The 9,406-nt window shown below is 40.9% G+C and overlaps 1 pseudogene; it reads left to right on the forward strand.

Annotated features, from left to right (window-relative positions):
• Window positions 1-1,035: 1,035 nt before the first annotated feature.
• LOC149254650 (aspartic proteinase oryzasin-1 pseudogene) lies at window positions 1,036-1,401 on the forward strand (annotated as a pseudogene).
• Window positions 1,402-9,406: the final 8,005 nt, after the last annotated feature.

Below are 9,406 nucleotides of genomic sequence, written 5' to 3' on the forward strand. Positions count from 1 at the left end.
AAACTGAACTGAGAAAATGTACCAATTGATCCTTAGAAGCCTTTTATTAATGAGGCCTCTATTTTCTTCAATTTTCCATTATTTTCCTTCATTTTACTCCTCACATGCAATCTGTGACCTTTCAACTTCCTTTTCTCCTAATTTCCTGTATTTTCATAAATAAAATGCCAATTAACATCTCATGCATTTACAAATCCTTTTCCATTGTCTTTTCCATTTTCTTTAGCCATAATAAACCAAATGAACACCGACATTAAGATTATTTTTCCCAAAATTCAACTTGGAATAAGTGTCCCATAACCGTGGTTATTATTTTTCCTCTATTAACTTTTATTACATGGAATTTTCAAGAGGGGTGTTACAATTGATGAATTTTATTTTCGTTCATTTGATGAAGATTTAGGTTTATATTGAGCAAAATAGGCTTTGATGCTTTTAATATGTTTTATTTAGAGCTCAAATAATTATCAATGAGCGTTATTATGGTTCTTTTGATGAAGATCCAGTGTCATTTTGAGCAAAATAAGCTTTGACTCTTTTAATAGAATTCAAATGATGATCAATGAGCCTTCTTTTGGTTAATTTGATGAAGATTTAGTTTCAAAATTTCTGAGGTTTTTTAATATATTTTAGTTAGATTTCTGTCCTTGAATTGCTGTAAAATTCCTTGTTCTGGTGGAGTTTCGTGAATATTTTCGTGGCTCTTGCTTAAACATGCAATTTGAAAGTTCAGCTGGATTTCGTTAATTAGTTTGCTGGGAATTGAAATTTGAGGGCTGGCCAGGGTTTAATAATATTTATGCTGTTGAAATGCTCTGAACAAAGGCTTTCTTTAGCGACTTCTGTAGGAGCATGGGTTGGATTAGAGCTAGGTTTGCCAAATCTTACGTTAATGGCCAAGTTTCTTGTTCGGATGTGTGAATAGCATTTGGCTGATAATTATGTTTTTTGAGAGATTTTATTCGAGCCATACGTTGTAAAATATATATGAGATCTCTGCTCTCTGACCGCAGGAAACTTTGCAACCTGGATCAAATGGCTTTTATCGTTTATATTGGCCTTGCTTTTCTCGTCTTAACATCGGTTTGTGCGGCTAATGACGGCTTAGCAAGAATTGAATTGAAGAAAAAGGGATTGGATCAAAAAACTTTACAGGCTGCAAGGATTGTTGCAAGGGAAGGGGGGCTTTCTAATGAAGCTAATAGAAGGTATGGTCTGAGAGGGGATTTGGGCTACTCCGAATCTGCAAAAGGAGAATATGTTCCTCTGAAGAATTACTTGGATGCTCAGTATTATGGAGAAATTGGTCTTGGTACTCCTCCTCAGAAGTTCACTGTAATTTTCGACACAGGAAGCTCTAATCTTTGGGTGCCTTCATCGAAATGTTACTTGTCGGTATGACTCTTATTTTTTAAGATTTTATTTATTTGAAATCACCGTTATCTATTGACGTTTCAATAGTGTTTATCTCGTGCTTAAGTAATTGGACTGATAAGAAAATACTTTCTTTGGTATCTGGTAATCAGTAGCTTGGACACACCTAAAACTTAACAGCATCAGAAATTTGCTGACTTCTTTCTATGTATTCAGATTATTATATTTTCTTAATATAATCTATCATGATTTTTCTCGGAAAAAAAAAAGAAAAAAAAAAAAAAGAGAAATCAATAACCTACACAATTATAATGATATAATACCAAATTTGAAAGAGACAATGGTATTACAAAGATTATCGGCGCAGGTTACAGAGATTATCAGCGTCGGTTTACAGATATTTACGTGATCACTATAGAATTGAACGATTTGTACACTTCACGATAAAAAATTTATAATATAAACTTGTTCTTACAAAATGAAGTTGAAGCTGAAATCAAACCGTAGCCTGCACAACGTAATTGAACCTGGCCTGCTCAATGAAATTGAACCTAGGCCTGCAAAATCAAAAAATAATATTTTTAGCACAAAATAGAACATCATCTAATATAGAATGCGGGCACGTAAAAATCTCCCTATTCGAAATAATCCAGTGATCCAAATATTTTGTCACGATAGCACATGATTCGTGGAATTGGAAGAATTGTCTTCGATCCTAAGCTTGAGTTCCATGAGAAGAGCTCGGAGAGCATCCATTTCATCTTCCATCTTATCTGCTACTGGAAAGACAATAATTATATAATTGGTAGTATTTACCCTGCAAATCATAGTCAACCATCTTCAAGTCCTCATGCATCTGCATGTTGCGAGAACAGTGTTTGGAAATGGAAGAAGTGTTTGAACTTGAGTTGTTTCTAATTGTTGTAAGGACCCAACGACTAGCCTGTTTTGATTATCCACAAGGCCACGACGCCAAATTCCCCACAAACAAAAATTTCGAACCTACCTGGAAGCTTTATAATGAATAGTAACAAAATTCTAAGACGAAGAAGCTCTTTACAAATATTTCTGCGAAACAGCTAGAAGGGAGCCATTATGGACGTTGAAATGAAGATACCATTGTCAATCCCTAGCGGTGGCGGAACAGACCTTCAAACCAACATATGCATAGGAGTAAGATTTGAGGTAGAATCAATCATTACCCTCTATTCCCTCACTCTACCACACACTTTTGGCCCTGTGATCATTAATTAACCCAGTACTTTGGTCAACGAACCTCATCTTTACCTCAAGTGGATAATAGAGAACTAAGTTGATAAGCTTGGAGTAGATATAACACACATTCGAGATAGGAGAGACATGCAATACATGACGTCTCACTGCAAGGAAAGCCACGTAAAACGTACTTGAAATATGCCATCAATTCAAAGAGTTGGAGGGGATTATGAAGAAGAGGGGAGGGACAACCTGCAAGGAAAGGGATGAAATGAGAGGGAGGGGGGAATAAATAGGGTCGGGGAAGGAGGGAAGAAAAAGGGGAGGGGAAGGGGATAGCAAGGTGAGGGAGCAGAGAAACCAAATATCTTGATATAAGCCATGAATTCTTAGGGAATAGGGTAGAAACCTTTAATTTAATTAATAAAACGCTTGGACTTGTCGAGGGAACAAGATTTATTTGCTTGCAAGTCAGCTTCAATATTGTGAATTCTTAGGATATGGTAAAAAATTGTTGATTCGAAGGAATCAAGCAAACTTTTGATCGTATGGAGAATTTGAGCCAAAGAGTTGTATTTTGGTCTGCCTTTTTTGATAAGGAATTGTATTAGGATAAGAGAGTCTCCAAGAATGACAATATCAATTATTCCTCTGTCCTTTGCAATACAAAACCTCTGGAAGAGACCATACATCTCCACCTGATGGTTTGTTTTCTTACCCAATCGCCAAGCATACTTAATTTCAAGAATTCCATCGGGATTATAGAAAATCGATCCCCCTCTTTCCACCCCTAAATTTTTCTTGGAGGCCTTATCAAAGTGGCAAGCCCATTTATGCTACTACCTTTTCTAATCAATCAGGTCATCAGAAGACAAATGAAGTTTCCAGCTGGGGGGGGCTCATTAGTAAGCAAGCTAGGAGGGGAGAAAGGGGAAAGGGAGCTTACCCATTTAACCTCAAAATCATCTAGCGATGGATCATTGTGGATAGGATTAAGATCTAGATAGAAGTAAATATCCTTTAACGCTGCAAATTTGGTGGAGGGCTGAGATGAATTGAGAATGGCTAAGTTGCAGGCGAGCCAGATTTTCCAACATATGTACTTAGCAGAGAAATCCAAAGAATTTTTGAAAGAAGATTTGGTCTGAAGGGAGCCCAAGTATTGCTTACTCGAAGATGAAATAAAACACTAGAGATTATATGGCCATTGAAGCTAAGCATGTAATTGACCAAGAGTTATGGACCAAACTTCCCTTGCTGTTGGCTTGATGGATCCTGACCCGAGTTCAAAGTTAGTTGCACCAACCAAAAAATCCCTAAACTACTAGCCCTTTCAGCAATAACCTGCATAGCGCAGGCTGCAATCTCACCTGAAGCAGTATTGGGGGATGACATAACTAGTTTTATGCATCCATAGATCTGTGTGATGGGTTCCTGTGGCTTCTAGAGCTTAGTTTTGTCTCTGCGAACCCTATAATTTCTAAAACAGATAATTGCAGTAATTCACATAAATAGAATCTATACCCTCGCAAAGGTTGTCAAACATTCATAACATCTATAAATTATATTAATCTATTAATTTTGCGCATTAGACAAGCATTCATTTATATAACTTCAGATAAAGAGCGAAAATACAAAAACTACAGAAGTAAATATAGACACATAGATGCACAATTTATGGATCTAAATTGTCTTTATTAGATGTATTTTTTCAAGTATAGACTCTTCCTCCTTGCGCCCTCAATTGTACAAGCCCATGCACACAGCTTGTGGACTTACCAAGGTCTCGCGCACTCAGCTGTAGGAGCCTTCCCCTTCGCCTAAGTACAAGAAGCATACTTTCCGGTCTTAGCTTACTTACCCATACAATGATCTTCTAGTTATCAGTTATTTTCTAGACTCGCTATTACTCTTCTATATATAGCCTTTCTTTTACAATACCATGGTCCGCGAACCATGGACGTGTCTCAAAAATTCCTATCTTCTAGCAACCTAATGGACTAAAGCCCCTTTAACTCTTATTACCTTCATGCTCTGCTTCCTCAAAACGTAGAGACTTTACAGTTGTACAAAAAGTAACTTCTAAAATTTTACCCCAGGGGACCCTATCCCAACATGCCCCCAACACAATTTTGTGACTCATCCTCTATTCACTCGGTTGGCACTTTGATCTTCGCTTGGAGTTCGTGGAACTCGAACTTCAAAACCTGCAGATTAGTTGTTTCGTGAGTAGCAACCTGTTGCACTTCCTCGACCAGTTTTTTAGTAGTTGGGCCTTCCACCGTGAGGCCCATGGTCCGCTAAGTCTATTGCATCCCTTTAAGTTTACTCTGTACTAACAGAGTCAACTGGCTAGCCTCATCAATCCATGGCTTTGTTCGTGTAGCGAGGATTTCTTCCTTGTGGCGCAACTCATCAATTTCATTTTGTATCAGCTTTCCTACCTGCAACCGTGTGAACTATTGTACTGGCGCCAGTGTTCGTGCAGTTGATCGGATTTCATTGAACTGCCTCTATTTCCCCCTGATGTCTGTGTCAATCTTCTGCAGAGTGGGATCCTCCTATAGTGAGGTCCATAACTCCATGGCTTGCTCAAATAGCTCAGTGCAACCTTTCACTGCTTCTTCTAAAGTCACCATGCCCTCTTTGATAGCATCTCCTCTCTGCTCTCGAACCTCTAGAGGAGTCGTTAGCTGCAGCTTAAATTGTAGCTCTGATATTTATAACTGCAATTCAAACCGAATGCAGCCAATTTCATCCTTAGACGCCTTTACTGCAGCATCTCGTTGTTAGATATTCTCCGCGGAAGCTGCTTCATTTGAAATGTTGAGTTCTGGCAGATCATTGCAATCCTGTGTAATGGATGCTTCCAATTGTTGGCTCCGCGCAGTGATTTCCTCTTTCTCTTTTAGCGCCTACGCCTTCTCTTCAAAAATCTGATGGTTGTTCGTTTTGACTTCACTTATAACCAGCAACACGCACTACTCCCTAATCCAAAAATCATCGGATACAACTTGGTGAAGCTCATGTAGGGTTTGGATAGGGAGTGTCGCGAGGTTTAAGCCAATATTCTTGATCTATAGTATTTGGGTGCTTACTTCTTCTATCTCAGCGCATAGGGTTCCATCGGGTAACTGAACTACATGGATATCCAAGGTTTTGTACGTGTCCAAAACTGTTATGCTAGCTTGATTCAGGATTGCTTGTACCCCGCTCACCTAACCCACGCTCGCCTATAACCTGTCTGTCTGGATCTGCAACTTGTGTAGATCCTGTTGCACCTTTCCCAGCACCTGCTGGTATTGGTCTTCGGAATCACTCCAAAGGTCAGTCATGGTGTCCCAGACTATGTCGCCGATCTCATCCAAGTCCCCCTCAGTAAGGACTAAAGGGGTCGCCCCGGCTGCTTGGTCAGACTTTTGTTTCTTTCGCAGCCTCGTGGATGGCTATTTCTTTCATTTCTTTACCACGAAGGGGGCTTCTAGCTCTATGCCCCCTCCCTCTTCTTCCTATGTCTCTTCTTGTTCCGGTGTTTGTTGTGTATCGGACTCTTTAATGTCGATGGTGGCCTGCAACATTGTCATTACTTGGGTTGTTCGTTCTGTGTCTATCGCTTCCATTTTTCCAGCAACAACCTCTTTCCATTGCAGCTTTCTCCCAGGAGGAAGCCTTCTGGGCTTCCTTCTGTTTCTATGTTGTTGTTGTCTGCGCGGTGGTATCCTCTATAACCTTACTTTTATCTATGCCCACATCCGACGGGGTTATCCATTCACCTGGCCACTTGCCCACAACCTCTGCTACGTCTTCCTCAGCCACCAAGTAAGGTAACTTGTGCCATGTCTTCTGGGGACCCTCCTTTCTTGAACATATAGGTTGCGGAAATATTCCTTGAATTCAATGAGGGGCTCATACTGGGCATACAATGTGGGTGATATCCTGGGCCTCTGGTTAATCACCATCCGCAAATCCATTTCAAACAGGACCTAGAATATCTTTTCCTCAGTAACTCATGCAGGGTCCTATGTAGCCCAAATCTAAGCGAACTTCGCTACCTTCGGAAGGTCCGACTCATGGGGAGGAAATTGATTGTCTTCCGAAGTCCTCCAAGCCACCAATGTTATAAGCAATAGCAACCAGGCATAAGGAAATGCCTTTCCCTCATCCCGGGCCTCCCTACAGTTCTCCAAGAATTATTTACACAAGTATTGAGACCCGTTATATTGGACTCCTTTGGCACACTACGCAGCCAAAGAAATGACTGGTGTCAGAGCTTTGTCTGCACGACACTTACGCATGATCTTGCTCGCCAATATCTACCCGACAAGCTGCAACACGGGATCCAAAATAGAGCAGATAGAATATCTACGCGACTTCTTTATTAGACCAAACTCGCTCTTCAATGGGTCCACGAGTTTCTTCTCCTATGTTTTTCCCCCGAACGCCTCTATCGGATCCACTTCTTGGTATGGCCGCAAGGTGATCCGATGGACTAGCATGTTCGTGATTGAGATGGGTTCTCCTAGCCAGAGACACCCATCATGCACTAATGTGAGCAATTTCCATACACAAATAATGTTTATGTTGGTGCGATTAAAATGCGGCACCCATAGCATGTTCAGGAGCCCCGCAACCCCAATACCAGTGACCCACTTCATCGGATCCCATCGCGTAACCTTTGTTTCTTCGTAGTATACCTTGGATAGGTATTTGGTTGGTGCCATCTAAAGGAACTTCTCGCGATCCCCTAAGTCCCAATCTTCCATTTTGAGGGTTAGTATACGGGCCAACAACATGACCTAAAACACCACTTTATTTGGAAATAATGGTGTAGAAACCATGAATTTTGCATTGTCAGGATCTTTAGGCACTTCAGTTATGGCCTTGCGCAGTGGGATATACTTTGGTAGTTGATTCATCACCTCACCCTCCTTAGCATCAATCTCCTCAATGCCTTTATGCAGTTCTTCTTCACCCAAATCCATTGACTTTGTTGGTTGTTGTGATCGATCCATCTTCCCCTTCTAACGGACTTCCATGGGGTTTTTCCGTGGTGACTGCCTCACCAGGACTTGCTGAGGTTTCTTATACTTCTTATTTGTTGCCTTGACAAAGAAGGTTGAGATACAGAAGGCTTAGGTCTGGGAGACCTAGGTGTCGTAGTCGAAAATCCTATAGGGATAGATGGCCCTGCTTCGATCCCAGGGGGAGTTGCAATCATTCTGGCCATAAAATATTTTCAGAGAAATTCAAGTACGTCAGCCAACCCTAGTCGTGAAAAGAGTTCTTCCCAATCTGGCTCAGACATACAATTCTGCACTTGGCACACGGCAAGGTGAAAAATCTCAATACAAACTCTTAGGAAGAAAAGTGCTCGAATGTTATTCAGCAAACCATATTTATAGATGATTTTGAATTTGAATCCAACTGTTCTCTCCAATTTTCGATCATTAATGCATCTTTGGCGGCAGATTTCCAAAGATATGCTACATAAATGCATCTTCCCTTCTCCTTTCAACGAAAATTTTGTCATCCAATCATCTACAGTGCTTCCAGCGATCATTTTTTGGCTAGGCTGTGCAACACCTAGCCTTGTGGCGTAGCTTCTTCGGCGCAACTCCCCTCGGCGCCTTAATTCAACTCGTCGCACAACCCCCTTACTTCGGTTTTCCAACTTTTGGGCAGTGTATTTTAGAATCCTGTGCTTCCTTGAAGTTGTCAAGAGTACTAAGACTACCCTGCCATCATATAGTCATTGCGCAGGGGGGGTTCACCCTTATACATCTTCATTTTACTTCCATTGAATTTTCCTGGAAATAATTCCTCATCCAGCTTCGCGAGCTAGACTATGCCACCATCGGTAATTTCCTTCACAACATAGGGTCCTAGCCAATGCATTTTAAACTTCCGAGGGAATTTTGTAAATTTACTGTCATATATCAATACTAGATCATTAGTGTGGAAGGTTTTTTGTTTTATATGGTGATCATGCAATGCCTTTTCGCGATCCTTCTACACATTTTGATGAAATCCTGCTAAGAAATGATCTTGTTCCAGTTCTACCAGCTACACGAGATGCTCCTCCATAGTATCGCTATCAGCCATATCAGTCAATGTTGCAATCTGTAGACTTGGCACAATGTATTCCATGGGCATTACAACCTCCTACCCATATACCAGTCGGAAAGGGGTTTGGCTTGTCAACTTTTTACAAGTGGTCCTATACGCCCAAAGGACTGTTGGTATGCGCACATCCCATTCATTCCGCTTCGCGTTGCAAAACTTGGTCAAGGCACTCTCCAAGATTTTTTTGAAGGCTTCTACCATACCATTAACTTCAGGGTGATATGGCGTACTCTTTTGATAATATACCTATAATTCCTCAATCATCGCAGCAATTGTTTCATTTAAGAAGTGTATGCCCCTATCACTCATCAAAATTTTAGGGCAACCAAACCGGGACAAAATAAATTCAAAGATGAAATTCACAGCGGTAGCTGTGCTACAGCCCTTGACTGGTTCTGCCTCCGCCCATTGTGTCAAGTATTCAGTGGTTGTAATAATGTATCGTTCCCCAGTCTTTTTCCCTAGTGGCTGAATCAGTCCCAAAATTTCGATCGCCCATTTATCAAACACCTGCAAGGTTATTTGCATATTTAATGGCAACTCATCCCTTCGTGATAGTCTCCCCATCCTCTGATAAGCATCACACGCCCTACAATATATCTTCGAGTCCTTATGCATTATTGGCCACCAAAGCCTTGCGCGCAGGATGTTCTGCACAGTTGCTCTGCCTGCATAATGTCCTCCCACTACTCCT

This window comes from Pinus tabuliformis, chromosome 7 (assembly GCF_031772625.1).
Source record: "Pinus tabuliformis cultivar Carrire ecotype Pingquan chromosome 7, CPIR1, whole genome shotgun sequence".
Lineage (NCBI taxonomy): Eukaryota > Viridiplantae > Streptophyta > Pinopsida > Pinales > Pinaceae > Pinus > Pinus tabuliformis.